Source organism: Leptonychotes weddellii, chromosome 9 (genome assembly GCF_054177405.1).
Source record: "Leptonychotes weddellii isolate Sample4059 chromosome 9, ASM5417740v2, whole genome shotgun sequence".
Classification (NCBI taxonomy): domain Eukaryota; kingdom Metazoa; phylum Chordata; class Mammalia; order Carnivora; family Phocidae; genus Leptonychotes; species Leptonychotes weddellii.
Genome location: NC_138377.1, coordinates 108,407,723 through 108,417,319, shown reverse-complemented (window position 1 = coordinate 108,417,319; position 9,597 = coordinate 108,407,723).

The following is a 9,597-nucleotide window of genomic DNA, read 5'->3' as shown; positions in this document are numbered from 1 at the left end:
CCCACTCCAACAGCACTCAGTTTGTTTCCTGCGATTAAGAATTCCTCATATCAGTGAGATCATATGATACATGTCTTTCTCTGTTTGACTTATTTCACTCAACATAATACCCTCCAGTTCCATCCACGTCGTTGCAAATGGCAAGATCTCACCTAATTTTCATAATAGAACCATCAACTCATATCTACTTCACCCTCTTCAGTCTTATCTCATTCACACTTCTTATTAAAAGTCTCATGATATCTCTGCTATAAGTTGGACATGCTTTATTAATTGTTTGTTGGATGAGGAAATCAAAGTGCACGGAGATAGACCCAATACGACCCAAAGGCTTGGCCTACACGGTGATCCCATGGGTGGGTGAGCAGGGAAGGCAGCTGGAGCTGAGGTTTCCCCATGCACCTGTCTCTGGTAGTGGCTTTCCCATTCATTCTTGAATTTCACTGATGTCCTCGTCCTGGGATAGGACAGTACTGGGGACAGGGTAGGGGACTAAATTTCTTCCCTGTGGAGCTTATGGGTCCAGGGGTTGGGGCAGGAGGGTAGACATTAGTCCAAGTGTCTCACAGATAAATACAATTACAAGTGAAAAACATTGATATGAGAGAAAGTGCAGGGTGAAAAGAGATAACAGGGAGTCTGGCTTGGCTGAGGGCCCAGGAAGTACCTCTGAGGAGAAAGGCAGGCAGCAGGGGATAATTCCTGGTTGTCACTGGGATCAGAGAACAAAAGAAAGGCCCAAACCTCTCATTTATGTTCAGGCTAATATTAGCATGAGAGACATGTGAATAATTTATTTTCTTCTCACAAATATTGTTAATACTTAAGGGTAAAGAGTAAAAACTTGAGCCCTAAATTAAAAAATAAAGACAACCTTCAGTGATCTATTTCTGCACCCAGGCAAGGTGTCTTCTTATAGGAACCGCAGAATCACCCAGAAACAAGTGTCTAATTATAGCAGCGCCTTCTGTGGCACTAAAATAAGGATGATTATCAACACTATCTTTCAGGTTTTTCACTAAGTCAGAACAATTTGCTAAAAATAATCCGTACTGTATCCGCAACGCCCCCAAACAATGTGTGTTTTCCCATTACCACAGCCTGCTTGCTCCCCACAGCCCTGGAGACTGACAGGGAGCATTAAGCCCTCCTGGCAGCGTGTTCTTTTGTTGGCTGGTTTTCATCCTGAGCTTTGTCACTGGAGCAGTGGAAGATGGGATAGAGGTCTTGAATGGAAAAAGCTGGGGGCATCTCCCAAGAGCCTCCCAGGGATTTCAGGGCTGAGAGCCCAAGGTCAGGTCTCCAGTTCCTGGAATCCTGTGGCGTCCAGGGAGGCTAACACGTGCTCTCTCTCTCTCTCTCTCTCTCTCTCACACACACACACACACATTGCCATCTAAGAAGCTAAATTATAGAAGCCAGACATCAATTTGCTTGTTTTCCATGGAGGAAGTTTCCTTCTAGGTCTGAACACTCAGGTCTCCCATCTAGGGGGTCCCTTCTTGGGGTCAGAACTACAGTGAAGTCTGCAGGGTCACAAAGAGGCCCAGTGAATGTGGAGACTGAGCTCAGAAAGGCAGGTAGAGTGATCATGACATTTCATCCTGGTCATAGGGCCACTGTTGGCCTGTATAGAATCTTGTGTGAATTAGAAGAAAAGGTGACCTAATCTAACCCAGGGACCCAGTCAGGAGAGCAGGACATGTACCGGACTTGAGAACTCACTTGCCTCCTGGACCAGGAGCCTTGGAGTAGTGTAACCTGTAACTGTTCATGCCCCACTGTGGTTGCCATGGGTATAAGAATTCATTTATTCCCCCACAGTACCACTGGCCTCTTTGAGCCAGAAGAGCCCCTACCTCCAACTCAAAGACTCTTCCCTGAACAGAGCATGATGGATACAACCAATTTGGATACAACCCTTTGGATTTCCTTAGGGCCTAGGCAATGTTGATTAAGTTGATTTGGAGGTTGATTTGTAACAATGTCCTCCCTAGCATTTCCAGGAGGAGCTTAAGGTTGATTATGGTAGGGGGCAGTTTGAGCAAAAAGAATTCTGGACCTCCCTTACTTGTTGGACTACTATGTAAGATTTTTGGGGGGAAAAGGATTTCACAGGAAAATTGCCTGAACTAATATCTCTACCCAAGGAAAATATCTTTCAGGAATGAAAATAGTGACAACCTGAAAGAAATGGATAAATTCCTAGAAAAATGCAACCTATCAAGACTGAATCATGATGAAGTAGAAAATCTGAACAGACTGATTGAATCCGTAATCCAAAACTTTCCAAAAAACAAAAGTCCAGGGCCATATGGCTTCACTGGTGAATTCTACCAACCACTCAGAGAAGTATTAATACCAGTCTTCTCAAACTCTTCCAAAAAATAAAAAGGGGAACTCCTCCAAACTCATTTTACAAGGCCAGCATTACCCTGATACCAAAACCAGAAAAAGATGCCACAAGAAGAGAAAGTTACAGGCCAATATCTCTGATAAACATAGATGCAAAAATCCTCATCAAAATATTAGGAAACTGCAGTCAACAATACATTAAAAAGATCATACACCATGATCAAGAGCGATTTATTCCTGGGATGCAAGGATGGTGTAACATCCTCAAACCTGTCAATCTGATACACCATATTAACAAAATGAAGGATAAAATCACAATCATCTCAATAGATGTAGAAAAGGCATTTGACAAAATTTAGCATCCATTTATGATAAAAACTCTCAACAAAGCAAATATAGAGGGAATGTACCTCAGTGTAGTAAAGGCCATATATAACAAGCCCACTGCTAACATCATGTTCAGTGGTGAAAACACAAAAGCGTTTTCTCTAAGTTCAGGAACAGGATAAGGATGGCCACTCTCACCACTTTTATTAAAGATAGTATTGGAAGTCCCAGCCACAGCAATTAGGCAAGAAGAAGGAATAAAAGGTATCCAAAGTCTGAAAAGGAAGAAGTAAAACTGTCACTATTTGCAGGTGACACATGTAGAAAAAACTATAAAGGCTACATCAGAAAACTGCTAGAACTAATGCATGAGTTCAGTAAAGTTGAAGGATACAAAATCAATACACAAAAGTCTGTTGCATTTTTACACACTAATAATGAACTCTCAGAAAGAGAGACTAGGAAAATAATTTACAATTGCAACATAAAAAATACAATACCTAGGAATAAATTTAACCCAGGAAGTGAAAGACCTATATATTGAAAACTACCTATATATTGAAAACATTAATGAGAAAAAATTTTAAAAGACACAAATAGTTGGAAAGATATTCTGTTCTTGGATTAGAAGAATTAATATCTTTAAAATGTCCATACTATCCAAAGCAATATACAGATTCAATGCAATTTCTATCAAAATTCCAATGGCATTTTTCACAGAAATAAGGCAAACAGTTCTAAACTTTGTATAGAACCATAAAAGATTCCAAATAGCCAAAGCAATCTTGAAAAAGAAGAACAAAGCTGAAAGCATCATGCTCCCTGGTTTCAAACTGTATTACAAAGCTACAGTAATTAAAACAGTGTGGTCCCGGCATAAAAACAGACACATAGATCAATGGAATAGAATAATGAGCCCTGAAATAAACCCACAATTATATGGTCAATTAAACTACAACAGAGGAACCAAGAATATACAATGGGGAAAAAATATTCTCTTTGACAAATAGTGTTAAGAAAACTGGACAGCCACATGTAAAAGAATGAAACTGGACCACTTTCTTATACCATAAGCAAACATTAATTTAAAATGGATTAAAGACTTAAATGTAAGACCTGAAACCATAAAACTCCTAGAAGAAAACATAGGCACTAAGCTCTTTGATAGTGGTCTTAGCAATAATTTTTTGAGTCTGAAAACAAAAGCAAAAACAAATTAGTGAGACTACATCAAACTAAAAAGATCTGCACAGCAGAGGAAACCATCAACAGAATGAAAAGACAGCCTATTGAATGGGAGAAAATATTTGCAAGTTGTATATCTGATAAGGGGCTAATATCCGAAATATATAAAGAACTCATTCAACTTAATAGCAAAAAAAAACAAACAATGTGACTGAAATATGGGCCGAAGATCTGAATAGCCATTTTTCTAAAGACATACAGATGGCCACAAGTACATGAAAAGGTGCTCTACATCATTAATCATCAGGGAAATTCAAATCAAAACCACAACGAGGTATCACCTCACACCTGTTAGAATAACTGCTATCAAAAATATTAGAAATAACAAGTATTGGCAAGGATGTGGAGAAAAGGGAACCTTCATACACTATTTGTGGGAATGCAAACTGATGCAGCCACTATGGAAAACAGTATGGAGTTTCCTCAAAAAAATTACAAATAGAACTACCATATGATCCAGCAATTCCACTTCTGGGTATTCATCCAAAGAAAATGAAAACACTAACTTGAAAAGATACCTGCATCCCCATGCTCATTGCAGCATTATTTACAATAACCAAGATGTGGAAACAACCTAAGTGTCCAATGATGGATGAATAAAGAAAATGTGGTATGTATACACAATGGAATATTATTTAGTCATAAGAAGGTACGAGATCTTGTCATTTGTGACAACATGGATGCACCTTGAGGGCATTATGCTAGGTGAAATAATCAGATAGAGAAAGACAAATACTGATCTCTCTTATATGTGGAATCTAAAAGTAAACAAACAAACAAACAAACAAACCAAATCAAGGTCACAGAGACAGAGAACAGGTACATGGTTGTCAGAGGCAGGGTGTGGGGGGTAGAAGAAATAGGTGGACTGTTTTTGCTTTGGTTTTCAATAAATTGAATTTTAAAAATAAATAAAAACAAAAAGCCTAAAAAATAAAATAATAAGAAAGCTTCTGCACAGCCGAGGAAAAAAGCCAACCAAAGGGAAAGGCAACCTATGAAATGGGAGAAAATACTGGCAAACCATATATCTAGAAGGTGTTAATATGTGAAATATACACGCATAACTCAGCAGCACAGAAACTAATTCAGTTTTAAAAATAGGCAAAGGACCTGAACACACATTTTTCTAAAGAAGATGTACACACGGCCAACAGGTACATGAGAAGGTCCTCGATATCACTACACATTCTCTATGGTATCATGAAAAGAAATGAGAGTGATGATAAAGGATTCTATCAAAACTGAGAACAAGCCATGCATGGTCCCCAGTGTGGCCGCTCCCTCCATTCTCCATCCTCCACTGCAAGAGCACAGATGAACACATCCACTGGTCAAATTCTCCTCTCCACTTGGTGATTTAGTGCCTCTCCTTAGTGGTTACAAAGATCCTCGTGCTCCACAGTCATTTTGTAAGTCCAACTGCATACCTCTTCCCCAGGCTTTCTTGTCCTTGAACCCCTCCCAAGCTCCTGACTGACCAGTGGAGCGATTCTCCAGTGCCCACGAGTACATGCATATCCTTACCTTGGGCCACCACGAGATGGATCTGGGCCAGGAATACATTTGTTACCTGACGTCCTCACAGGAAGGGCATGATGGCACTTTGAATACCAGCATCAGCTTGGACCATATCCAACTGCCCTTGAAAATCTGGTTAATTCCCTTTTCCAAGGTGTGGTTATTCAAGTGGAACACCACAGTTTCTTTCAGAGACAGACTGGAAGAACCACTGGAAGAACCAATGACACTCACCGTGGCATTGAGAAGTTCTTCCTTGTGGGGCTCAGTCCCCTCTTTAGTCAATGGATTCTGGGTCTGAAAACTGGTTCAGGTGTGGAAAATGGGCAGAGGATATGACTTACCATAGTCTTCTGTGAATACATCCTTCTTTTGAGATACAATTCATGAAATTCAATTCAGGGGCGCCTGGGTGCCTCAGTCGGTTAAGTGTCTGACTTCAGCTCAGGTCATGACCCCGCAGTCCTGGGATCAAGCCTGGAGTCGGGCTCCCTGCTCAGCAGGTAGCCTGCTTCTCCCTCTCCCTCTGCCCCTCCCCTGCTTGCGCTCTCTCTCTCACTCACTCGCTTTCTCTTTCAAATAAATAAATAAAGTGTTTTTTAAAAGTATATAATTCAGTGGTTTTTAGTCTATGTACAAGGTTGTGTAACCATGAGCACTCTCTAACTCTAGAACATTTCCATCACCCCAAAAAGAAACTGTACCTCTTAGCAGTCAGGCTCAATTCATCCCTTACAACAACCTCCACCCACCCCACCCCACCCCCCGGCAACTATTAATCTTTATTTGCCAGAATACTGGACATTTCATACAAATGGAATCATGCGATATGTGACCTTTCAAGACTGACATCTTTCACTCAGCACGATGTTTTTGAGGTTCATCCACATTGTAGCTGATGTCAGTATATTATTCCTTTTGATGGCTGAATAATATTCCACTATATAGATATGCCACATTTGTCTGTCCATTCATCAGCTGATGGACATTTGGATATGAATCTGTTCTCAACCCTTTTGATTGTGTTTATTAAGCAGTGCCCATCTATTTTGCCCCTAGGAACACCTTGTTCTATAGACCATCTCCACTCCCTGTGTCTCTGAAAATTAGAACACTCACCCTCTTCCCCCTCATTCTGACCTTACGTCCATTATGGTAATTATGGTAACTACACCCACCTTGAAGAAGCAAGTACTGCAGCTCAGTGCTGCTGTCGGCCCTTCCTATTCCAGCGTTCTCATCCCCACTGCTCCTGGAAGCCCTGCTGTATGACAGTGTTTCCTAACTTCAGCCTGGCTTGCAGAGGACAGCCACCACTGAGCTTCTCAACAATGTTAGTGCTCCCCTCACCAAGAATGCCTTATCACCTTGGAGAGTGTCCTCCAGCCTTCCCAAGGAGATGCTGGGTTTTCCTGTCTCATAGAGCAGACCAATTCTTAGAGGCTACTTCTCTGAGCCCTTTGACCCTTCCTCCACAGCCTGCCTCGAAAGTTCTGGCATTGTTTCCCCATCACTGCTCTCTTTAAATGTGGGCCATTGCTTCTTTTCAAGTTTCCAAGAGCCATCCCAGAGGGAATCATCCTAGGGCATGTTCCTTAATGTCTGTGTTATGGCTGAATGCCCTCATATCAACAAATCTCTCTTATCCAGCTTATTTTACTGTTCCCCTTGGTCCAGCACCCTCAGGATCATTCTCATTCTCATTCCAGGGACATTCTCATTCCTGCTAGTACACATTAGGCAGGTTCAAGAGCTCCTTTGGTGTATAATTCCTCTTCTCCCTGAGCAGGTCAGCAAAAGTCAGGGTCCAAGGGAAGGGCTGGGGCCCTGACATTTGGGATAGGGATGTTTGAACTGGAGGGCTTTCAGATTCCCCTGAACATAAGGGTCTCTAGGGGTTCACTCCCATTTGTTGAAGATAGAACCCCCATCCATTGCTTGAAGACTGCACAGACCTCACATGAAGCAGGTGCCTTTTAAGACCATGGTGGCTCTCCTTGGGGACGGGCTCCACCTCCCTTCCTGGCTCCAGACCAATTAACTAGAGCCTGGTGGCAGGCAATACAAACCAACTGGAATGACTCAGCAGAAAGGGCCTTTACTAGCAGGACACCGGGAGGTAAGGCTGCAGAACCAAGCTTGGAAAATACCCAGGAACCAAGGGGGTGTTGGAGCAGGAACCATGTTCACAGCCACGCCAGCAGAACGGCCAGTTGGGGTGCTGCTGCTAACTTCTGGAGCAGCCCACTGCCCTCTCTGTACATAAATTCTGGCTATTCTTTCGTGATCTCACCTCTCACTGTGAGTCCAAACCCCATGCAAGACCATCCTGGTGCCTGAACCCAGGTGACTGGCCTGTGCCCTGCTGGGTAGGTGGGGAAGTGAGGAAGGATGGTGTCAGTACTTTGGTTTCAGAAGTCACCTCCCACCAAACTCCCACCATGGGGGATTCTCTGCCAACACAGGAGGAGTTTCAGGTCATGGTCAGGTAAAGATAAATGTGCCTTACCTGTTGCTGGGTGAGAGGGACATGGGTAGGGGTGCTGGGCTATTCCCTCAGATCTGTTGTCAGAGCACACACATATTGACAATGCCAATATTTTAGAGTATGGCCCTTCCTGGGGAAATTTTTTATTCAGTAAGACCATCCCAGACTTCCTCCAAAGGAGTGAAGCCCTATTGGTGCAATGTGGGAATCTAGCCAGTAGGTACAGAGGGATGGGGAAAGATGCCAAACACTTCTCAGCACCCTTGGAATCACCCCATAGTGGGGAATGGAGTTGGGGAGTGGTACTTCTTACCCTGTTTGAACTTGAGGCTGGTCCTGCCAGAAGGCCTGCTATTGGGTTGGGATGTATGTAGAGCAGACACATACCATACCCAGGGGCTTCTTCAGCAGGGGATCCAAGAATGCTTCCATGTGGGGCTTCCAGATACACCCTCTTTAATTTTGGTTACAGAAGTCAGCCAGGTATCAGCATGTGGAACAAGATAGGCTGAAGACTAGAGCTCTGACCTGGGTCAATAGATACCTCTCTCCAGGTCAGCAAAATGAGGCACAGGTTAGGCAAAATGGCCATAAACAGTTCTGAGCTATGGCACAGTCAATTCTGAAGTTAGAAGATCAGCAGACTCATCACACCCTCGTTCCTGAGTATTCCTCACTTGGTTTTACTGGGCAGGGCACATGTCCCCAAAATGTGTGGACTCAGTCTACGCTATAATCACTAGAATCACTATAATCAATCACTTGGCTCTGAGCTCCCTGGCATCCATGGCAATGATAGAAACTCAGTGACTTATGTTGCTGAGTTAATTAGAAGAGACAAACTTTGTTGGTGTGTGTATCAATTTGCTTGGGCTGCCATAACAAAATGCCACACGCTAAGTAGCTTAGACAATAAAAATTTATTCTCTCACAGTTCTGGAGGTTAGAAGTTGAAGATCAAGGTGCCAGCAGGGTTGGTTTCTTCTGAGACTTCTCTCCTTAGCATGCAGATTTTTGCCTTCTCCTTAAATCTTCACATGGTCTTTCCTCTATGCCCATCTGTGTCTTAATCTCCTCTTCTAAGGACACCAGTCAAATGTGATTAGGACCTACCCTAATGGCCTTGTTTTACCTTGATTACCTCTTCAAAGTCTCTATCTCCAAATACAATCACATTCTGGGGTACTGAAGGTTAGGATTTCAACATATGAATTTTAGGGGGCATACATTTCACCCCATAAAAGTATAAGACTAAATTGTGTTCTTGTACAAGGAATATTGATGAGCAATTTTTCTTGTGTCTTCCTTTCTTGACTCTACCCTGTTTACTGCAGTAGACTACTCACTTAGCCCTTCTTGGACAATGATTTAGGCTTCAGTAGCATCCTTCCCTCCTTCTACACAACCTCACTACCTAGTCATGGTCAAATGCAGTGTGGAGATTTTATTCTCTATAGGGTGTGAGGGACTGATAGTCCTTAATGAATTCTCCCTTTTGTGTAGAATGGGAAAGAAGTAGCATTCTAGAGAATGTGGCTTTAGGACCAGAGGAAGATCAGACTAAGGAGGCAAAAAAATGTCTTCTAGTCACCCCTCGCCTCCCTGCCCCTGTTGACTGCTTATATCACAAGAAAGCAGAACTGGGAGTCAGGGTCCAACTG